This window comes from Pseudopipra pipra, chromosome 5 (genome assembly GCF_036250125.1).
Source record: "Pseudopipra pipra isolate bDixPip1 chromosome 5, bDixPip1.hap1, whole genome shotgun sequence".
Classification (NCBI taxonomy): Eukaryota; Metazoa; Chordata; class Aves; order Passeriformes; family Pipridae; genus Pseudopipra; species Pseudopipra pipra.
The window spans coordinates 32,365,715-32,373,411 of record NC_087553.1 but is presented as its reverse complement, the minus strand read 5'-3'; positions in this window follow the sequence as shown (position 1 = coordinate 32,373,411).

Sequence of the window (7,697 nt, the reverse complement as noted above, 5' to 3'; positions counted from 1 at the left end):
TTAAGTTAAAGCCACCTTGATTTCAAGCTACTATGGCAGGTCATAGCGTTCGGAGGATTACTAGAGGAACGTGTTCATCTTCTGTTGCTTACTCCATCTGTTCAAAGAGAAGGGAGCTGTTGCTGCACTAACCTGCATACACTGCCTGCAGATGCCTGTGGAGCAATGATAGACAGTACTGGATTTTTCCTTCCCTTGAGCTCCCTGGTGTTTTGTAGATAAGATCATGGTGCTGCTCCTGTGGCATAATGGAAAAGAAGAGCATCCCTTTCCCCTGTTTTTCTTTATGTGAAAATTTAGCTGTGGTTTAGCCTTTTTATTGCCATAATGCTCTGTAGAACCACTGAGTTCTTTTAGAGATGAAATCCCTACATCACTGTTGCTAAATGAGACTAGAGCAATTTTCTGACCCTGAGAGTGGGTGGCCCAGCCTAGCCACAGTTATGCTACGTAATGTTTGGTGGCCTATGTACCTTGAAAGGTACCCTTCTTGGACTAAAATGTAACTATTTTTGGGTTTGTTTTTTTTTGTATGTTCTGGTACAAAGCATCTGAAAAAAAGCTGGGCATTTTTCTTGGGTCTTATCAGAATGATGCTTTCATACACGAAATATATGATTTTTTATTCATGCTTTCACACAGTGCTTGCTCTAGGGTACAGCATGAGGAATCTTCGGATATGTAAAGCTGGAATAATGTTGGTCGACTGTTGAGGCTGGAGGGAACAAAACCTGGTGCCATGGAGTCTAATACTGCCTACTGGAATTGATCCCTGCACAGGCTATCCCTCAAGCCAGGCTTAGGCACCTCTTTCCAAAGAACTGGCATAAACTAAAGCAGCCTGGAAGCATGCTAGCAATTAAACAGTGTGAATGATCACCAGGCCAGTGCTCAAGCTTGTTCCTTGCCCTTGTTTTATCTAACAGAATGGAAAAACTGAAATATCCACACACCCTAGGATTAGGTTGCCAAGGGAACTGCAAACATTGGACTTAATTGACTGAGACACTTGACAGCACATTGCTTTAATGCTATTATGCAATATTGTTTGTCACTAAATCTAGGGGTCGGTCTTCATATGTGGGTGTGGGTTAAGATGAAGAGCTTGAGAGGCACATTGTAGCCGTATATATCCAGGGTTTTGACAAAGTCTGAATAGACTTCCCTGTCACTCTTTTGCTCAGACAGATGCCTTGCTCCTCTCAAGTAAGGTCACCTATCTCTCTTACTCCCTTAACTCAGGAGCCAGCCTGTCTTTGGTGAACCTTTATTGCTGTTTCTGTTACTTCTTACAAATGGCAATGCTCTCTTTAAAGCAGTAAGGAGGAAAAAAAGAGATGATCTTGGCTTACTGCCATAAGGCTTGTTTATGGAGGCTAGTATGATACTGAGCATGGGAATTGTGGGACAAAGAGCTGTGATCTTGTACTTGTCAGGTCTTGCCCCTGGTGTTCAGTGCTGACCCTGGAGGATCATTGGTATGGTCTTTTTTCAGCTGTTCGATGCATGAGATACCTCTGCACCCCATATGGTCTTTTCTCCTGCTCTTCCACTATCTCTGTCCTGAGGGGTAACTCAGTACAAGAGCATAAAAGTATTCTGACCTCAACTGATTCTTAAAAGCTGTGCATACTCTGAGGGATTGTATGCATGTCTTTCTGCCTACATGAGTCAAGTTGGCCTTTTCTTCCTGCTTCTGCCCATATTTTCAGCATTCCTGTCAAACTAAAATTAATTTTAAAAACTCTTTTAGTTGAGATCACACAGTCTAGCTGTACTTTTCTGTGATTATAAGTTTCTGATCCTTTCCTTACCTAACCTTTCATCCTGGTTTGGGGCAGAGGGAGTGGCTCAAATGGTTAATACAGCCTGGGGCACTTTTTCTCAGATACATCCCTTCGAACCCTATACCATCAAATGCATTACCAAGTCAAATAAATTAAAAAGAAAACAACCCTAACTAAAAAACAGGCTTGACTAGAAATGAACTTTCCCAACTCACTTTTATAATTTAAATAATGAACCAAAGCCATCTGAGAAACACACCAAAAAAATTGCCTTTTTTTTTGGGGGGGGGGGGGGAATAGCTGTGTTTCTGTGCTGTTTATGACTAATATGACCAATTTCAATGGAAGTACTTGTTTTTAGGAGGTAAATGAGATCGATTTAACAGTCAGATAAAGAAGAAGATGATGGCTAATGCTTCTTAATTTTTACAGTAGAAGGAAGAAGGGGAACATTGCTATACATGCCCTTCTATGCACACATACTAGCAATGCTGCATGGGAAGGCTGGAACCGCACATTTTTTCTGTTGTTTTTAATGAACTTTCACCTACCTGGCAAACACAGGAACTTTGAAATAAAGAATGGCAGAGGGAGAAATCATCAAGTAGAGCCTGATCCTCCCTTTGGATGCATCAGTTAGAAAATTTCAAAATCTCTGACAAGACCTGCAATTTAGCTGCAGGATTTAATACTGAAAGATTGATGTGTTTACTGTAATGGCAGTAAATTGACTATCCAGAAAGAACTATATATCTTTGCAGCACAGGAAGTGTCTGAAGGAGATAGAGGCAAGTTACACTAAAGGGCAGATAATCAAAACAAAATGGCCACACTAAAACCATAAGAAATAATTAGAGAAATACTTTGTGAAGAAAAAGAGAAGGAAGAATAGAGGCTATTTTAAGCCTCATCCTTTTTGTTTCTGTTGACCTGAAATTGTCGTTTAATATTAGAAAATGATGTGATTTTCAGCCAAGTGGAGATTCTGAGAGAATAAATTTCCTTGCTTTTACTGAATTGAAAATCTATGTTAGTGACAAGTAATGTGATTCAAAGGAAAAAAAAAAGGAAGTGAATATTTCAGAAGCTTCTGCTACATATTGCCTTTAATTTGAACTAGGAAATCTTCACAAATAAAGGAGTAAAAATTCATACTAATCACTGAGATTCTTTTCTATCTGCATCTGTGACATCATGTAAGCTAAGATAGTCACTCTGACTTCAACATGCAATTATTGACATGTTAATTACAAATTGGTACAGACAATGACATTTGGAGACATTTAGAAACTTAGACATAGGAAAAAAAGTAAAATCTTTTCTACTCTCTGTCTTCCTCTTTCCTCTAGATTGTGTGCAACACAGAAGTCTAGAGGAAGAGAATTGTACATGAAGTACACGGCACTGAGTACTCTTCCAAAGGCATCTGATATGTACATTCCTTGCTGTGTCATATTTTCAAAGCTGCTATGAAGAAAGTTGTTTGCCAAAAGAATACCAGAAAGTGAAACATTTCTCCTCTTGTGCAATCATAAGGAAGTGACCTTGGGTAGGACCTTGGAATGAACTTTCTGTGGGCAGCGCATGTGTGTGGTCATAGCAAGACATTGTGAATGCAGAATTTATGCCTTATCTGCTGGGGCAGCCCGTCTGCTGCTATTTAGTTTCTTTATCTCCTTTTCTCACTTGTCTAGTACTTTTTGTGGTTTGGCTATGATGTTGTTTGTCTTTGGACACCAGTCTCTGTCAATTTCTTTGGTTTACACACTTTCCCTCTACCTTCCTCTCGAAGATTTTTTGGTACACTTTTATAGGTACTATGCAGTGTCTGTGGCAACTATGTTATAACTCATACAACTTTATCAGCATTATAGAAGAGGATTCCTCTTCTGCTGTTCAGGTTAAGTTCTGCGCAGTATGTACAGGATTTTACCACTCAGCTTTCAGTCTCTAATATTGAAGAAAGACTCTAGGTTTTTCTTCGTTGCCTTCACCTTTTTGTCCATCTCTTTTCAGTCATTGTTACACAGTAAGGGAAGGAGGTAGAGGAAGAAGATAGAGGATCTGTTGTAAATGTACAGTCTCAGAGACAAGTCCTTTTATTTTCTGTATTGTGTCTAGCAATTATTTTCTCATGTTTCTACAAGAATATTTCAGCAAAGCCAATATGATGGGACTGTAGTAATAATCATCACCCTATCTGATAATAGGCTTCCCAGAGATTCAACTGGCAGTTTGACAGTCCTCTGCCATAGTTACTACACCCTGCTGATAAAACTGCTGTTGCCACAAATTGATCCTGACAAAAATAAGTTCATCTCTATTCTGAATTTCAGACTTGACCTTGCTGTGTTTGCAAGTTTAACCACCACACTGGGCACAAAATATGTAGCACAAAAGCCATATACCTAAAAAAACCATCCCAACCTTTCCCTTTTAGTATCTGTTTATTCTCTCTATTGCATGACTATTTTAAACTGTTCTGTGGTATGGCTAAAATTCAAATTCAACTTTTTTTTAAAACATGAAAATTACCCACTAGGGGTTATAAAGCTTCTGTGTCTGAGCACAGAATCTCTGTCCTTCACCAATTTGTGATTGAGATATCCTAGCTCCTACCAATAGTAGTAAGTGAAAAAAGTAGTAAGGCAAAAGTTGAAACAATGAGGGGGAAAGCAGGGGGAAAAGCTACAGATAAGTTGAGCTTACTGCAGAATCCTGCCAAAACAGAAGGATCCTTTGTTTTACACATGCACTGTAAATAAAGTAAATGCTGTGTAAATACTGTATAAATATAAGTGTGAGCAAAGGGCTGCACTGGAGTCCTTTTATGCAAACAATCAGTCTTCATAAATTTTTCAGCATAGCTGTAAGCTTTACTCAACTTCTGGACTTGGAGGAGAATGACAAGTGAAGCCATCTTCAGTAAGCCACTTTTGGTGGCATCAACTTATTCTTGAAATTACATGTTTTTAACTATGTAGATTCAAAGTATTACTGAAGAGAGGCACAAGCAACCGGGAAAACTACTTAGAATCCCCATCTCTGGGAAACATCACTTCTACTTAAATTTTATAGTCATAAAGTTATTCAGTATGCAGATGTAAGGATGGAAGTGTCCATGTCTTCAACTCTTTCTGAAGCTCCTAGAATTCTATCACTAGGTCTGACTCAGGCCAGCATGGTCTATCATCTGGTTTTAAATCTCATTCCCAAGATACAGGAAACATTGGCTTGAATTCCTCAGAAGGCAGAATTAATCCCAGACCTCCAACACTGTGGTTAGTCTTGTTCTATGGATGAATTCTGGGAACACCTTGAGCAATTCAAAAGAAAGGGACACATGCTTCTATATTTTCTGAGATCTGGACTACTAAGCTTGTGTTGATAAGTGCATTGAATTACTCAGAAGTCAAAACTGGATTTAAATATTAGTGAGGCACATACCTGCAGATCTTCAAGTCTGGAAAACCTGAAAGTGTAATCAGTTTAGAGGTCCTTATGATTATGTGGCAGCTGAGAGTTTTCAACAGTATAATTTTGGATATAGGCACTTAAATTTAATTCCATTACGTATTGTCTGGTATACAAAATTCTATCTACCAATTCAGTCCTGACGCCAGGGATGTGCTCACATACATATCTGCAACTTTTAGATCACCTAAAATTCTGTCAAAGAGCCATCTGCTATCTCTCCAGCTTCCGGCATCCAGGCAGGAGAGCAGTGGGACCTCTGGGAGTGGGTACAGGCTGTACCCACCAGCAGATGCATGAACAGAATCTTCTTCCTGGTGGGACTAGCAGAAGAAATGTTGTGGCAATGGGAAAGAGGGTACAGTTTCTAGCTGGAGACAGGAAATGATTGTGTTATATCAAATAGGATAGAATATGAACATTAACACAGTTAGAATACAGAAGAAAAGCAAGCACTGATGAAAAGGTATCCAGGAGAGTGAGAAGCAGACATTAACAAGAGAGAAGTGTATGTATTTGGTGGATAGAGAGCATATGTATTCGGTGGAGACACAGATGACTCAATACACCTGTGCAAACAGGAGACCAATATTTCTAGTAAAATGAAAAGTTACAGTGCATGGAATAGGGATGCTAAAATTTGGGCACCTTTCAAAAGAAACTACCCTTCAGGAAGAGTCCCTCCATCTGCTTAGAAGGTGTTTCTGAGTCATTTGAGCATTTTTCACTTTCCTCAGCACTTCTGGAAACATCCCAAGCTTAACATCATGATGTCAAAAAGAAAATCCCTAATTTACTTTGCAAAAACAATATCCTGTCCATCTCTCAGCGACATATATTAATGGACAGCCCTGGAGTATCTTAGCTGCAGCATTCTCTTTTATAGACTGTCTGGTCTTAAACCAGATTCGTCTGAATGGCCTCTGTTTTGTCAGTTCTTAAGATTGCTGTCCAGTGTCTGCAGCTGCCTAGGCTATATTGCCTAGGCAGCTGCAGAAGGCAAAATGCAGAGTGAAGGCAAGTGGGGAGACAAGGTCATTGTGGGAAGGTTTGTGTGCAAGAACATCTGTGAATTCTGAGGTCTAGCCTGCAACATTTCTATTTGCTGATTTATAGCTAATGAAGCATTTAGGACTCTTGGAGCAGCTTTTTAATGTTTAGTCCAACTGAAAAGAAAAGAAAGAGGAACTCCAGATAATTAGGGTAATTCTCCTGCATGCCAAAATAAAGGTGTTTGATGGCAAAGTTGAGATTAAAATCATTGTGGTTCTACACATCCAGGCTAAGTCACGAATTTGCCTTAGAAGCCACATTAATCAGTTACCTTGATCACAGCTGTTTTTCATAAATTGAGTTTATGGATAAAAAAGGTGTGAGGGTACATCATTGCAATTTTCTTACAACCTTAAAGAAGAATGACATAACACACAACTTTAAATACCTGAGGTTTTCAGCCCAGTGCTATTACTTGAGAAAAACTGTCATAATCACTTTAGGTTTCCTTTTAAAAAAAGGCTTATGTCACAGGACAAAAGATATGTCATTTGTTGTGGGAAATCTAAAAATAACAGTTTTTTAAGACTCAGGTCAGAAAAGGACTTTATTCTGTTAACCACTCAGATCTATTTTCCCTGTCTTTTTCCTTGTGAGGGATGAAATCATGGGCTATGAACTGAAAAGGGTAATGGAAAAAGAGAATTTTCTGCTGATTTTTTAAAAGAATCTTTCCTTATATATCTGTTTGCATAAGAGCGTATAATAGAAGATTATACCTGTATTTAGTCTAGGCATGTTTGTGATGCTCTTCATGTTGGTATATATCTCATTCCATAAATTACCGACTACCTCAAAAAATAGTTTCATCATCCACTCTTCCTTTCAACTATTTTCTTACAGATAAAAGGCCTTCTGATTCATTCCTTCTGTATCAGGGATCTTTTTGTGCTAACACTTTGTTTAAACAGATGTTAAATAAAATTACAAGAACATTGTATGTCTACAAACCAGTCCTGCCAGGTCATAAAAACTGATAATTCCCACTAAAGTGAGAGGATAGCTGAGGAGACTTTGAAGACGCCCCTCAGATCCCCAAGAGCTTACCCATGTCCTTGGGCATCCTTCGCAACCTCTACTCATTCAGATAAATTTTACTGAGGTTACGCTAATGGTGTACTTAAAGCTATAGCCTGAGCTGCGGTGTTCTCCTTTTTATCAGTGTACACGTACAGTTCTCTTTGATCTGCACTTATGCATCATCTTCCATCTTAAGATCTCAGATGGCTTTTCAAATGTTAATGAATTCTACCCATCCTACCCTAGGGAAACTGAGGTGATGAGAAATTACAGGAGACACTTATGTTTCACAAATACATCCTACAACTAAGTTGAGAACAGCCCAGTGAGATCACTTATTCCCATACTGTACAGGTAGTACAG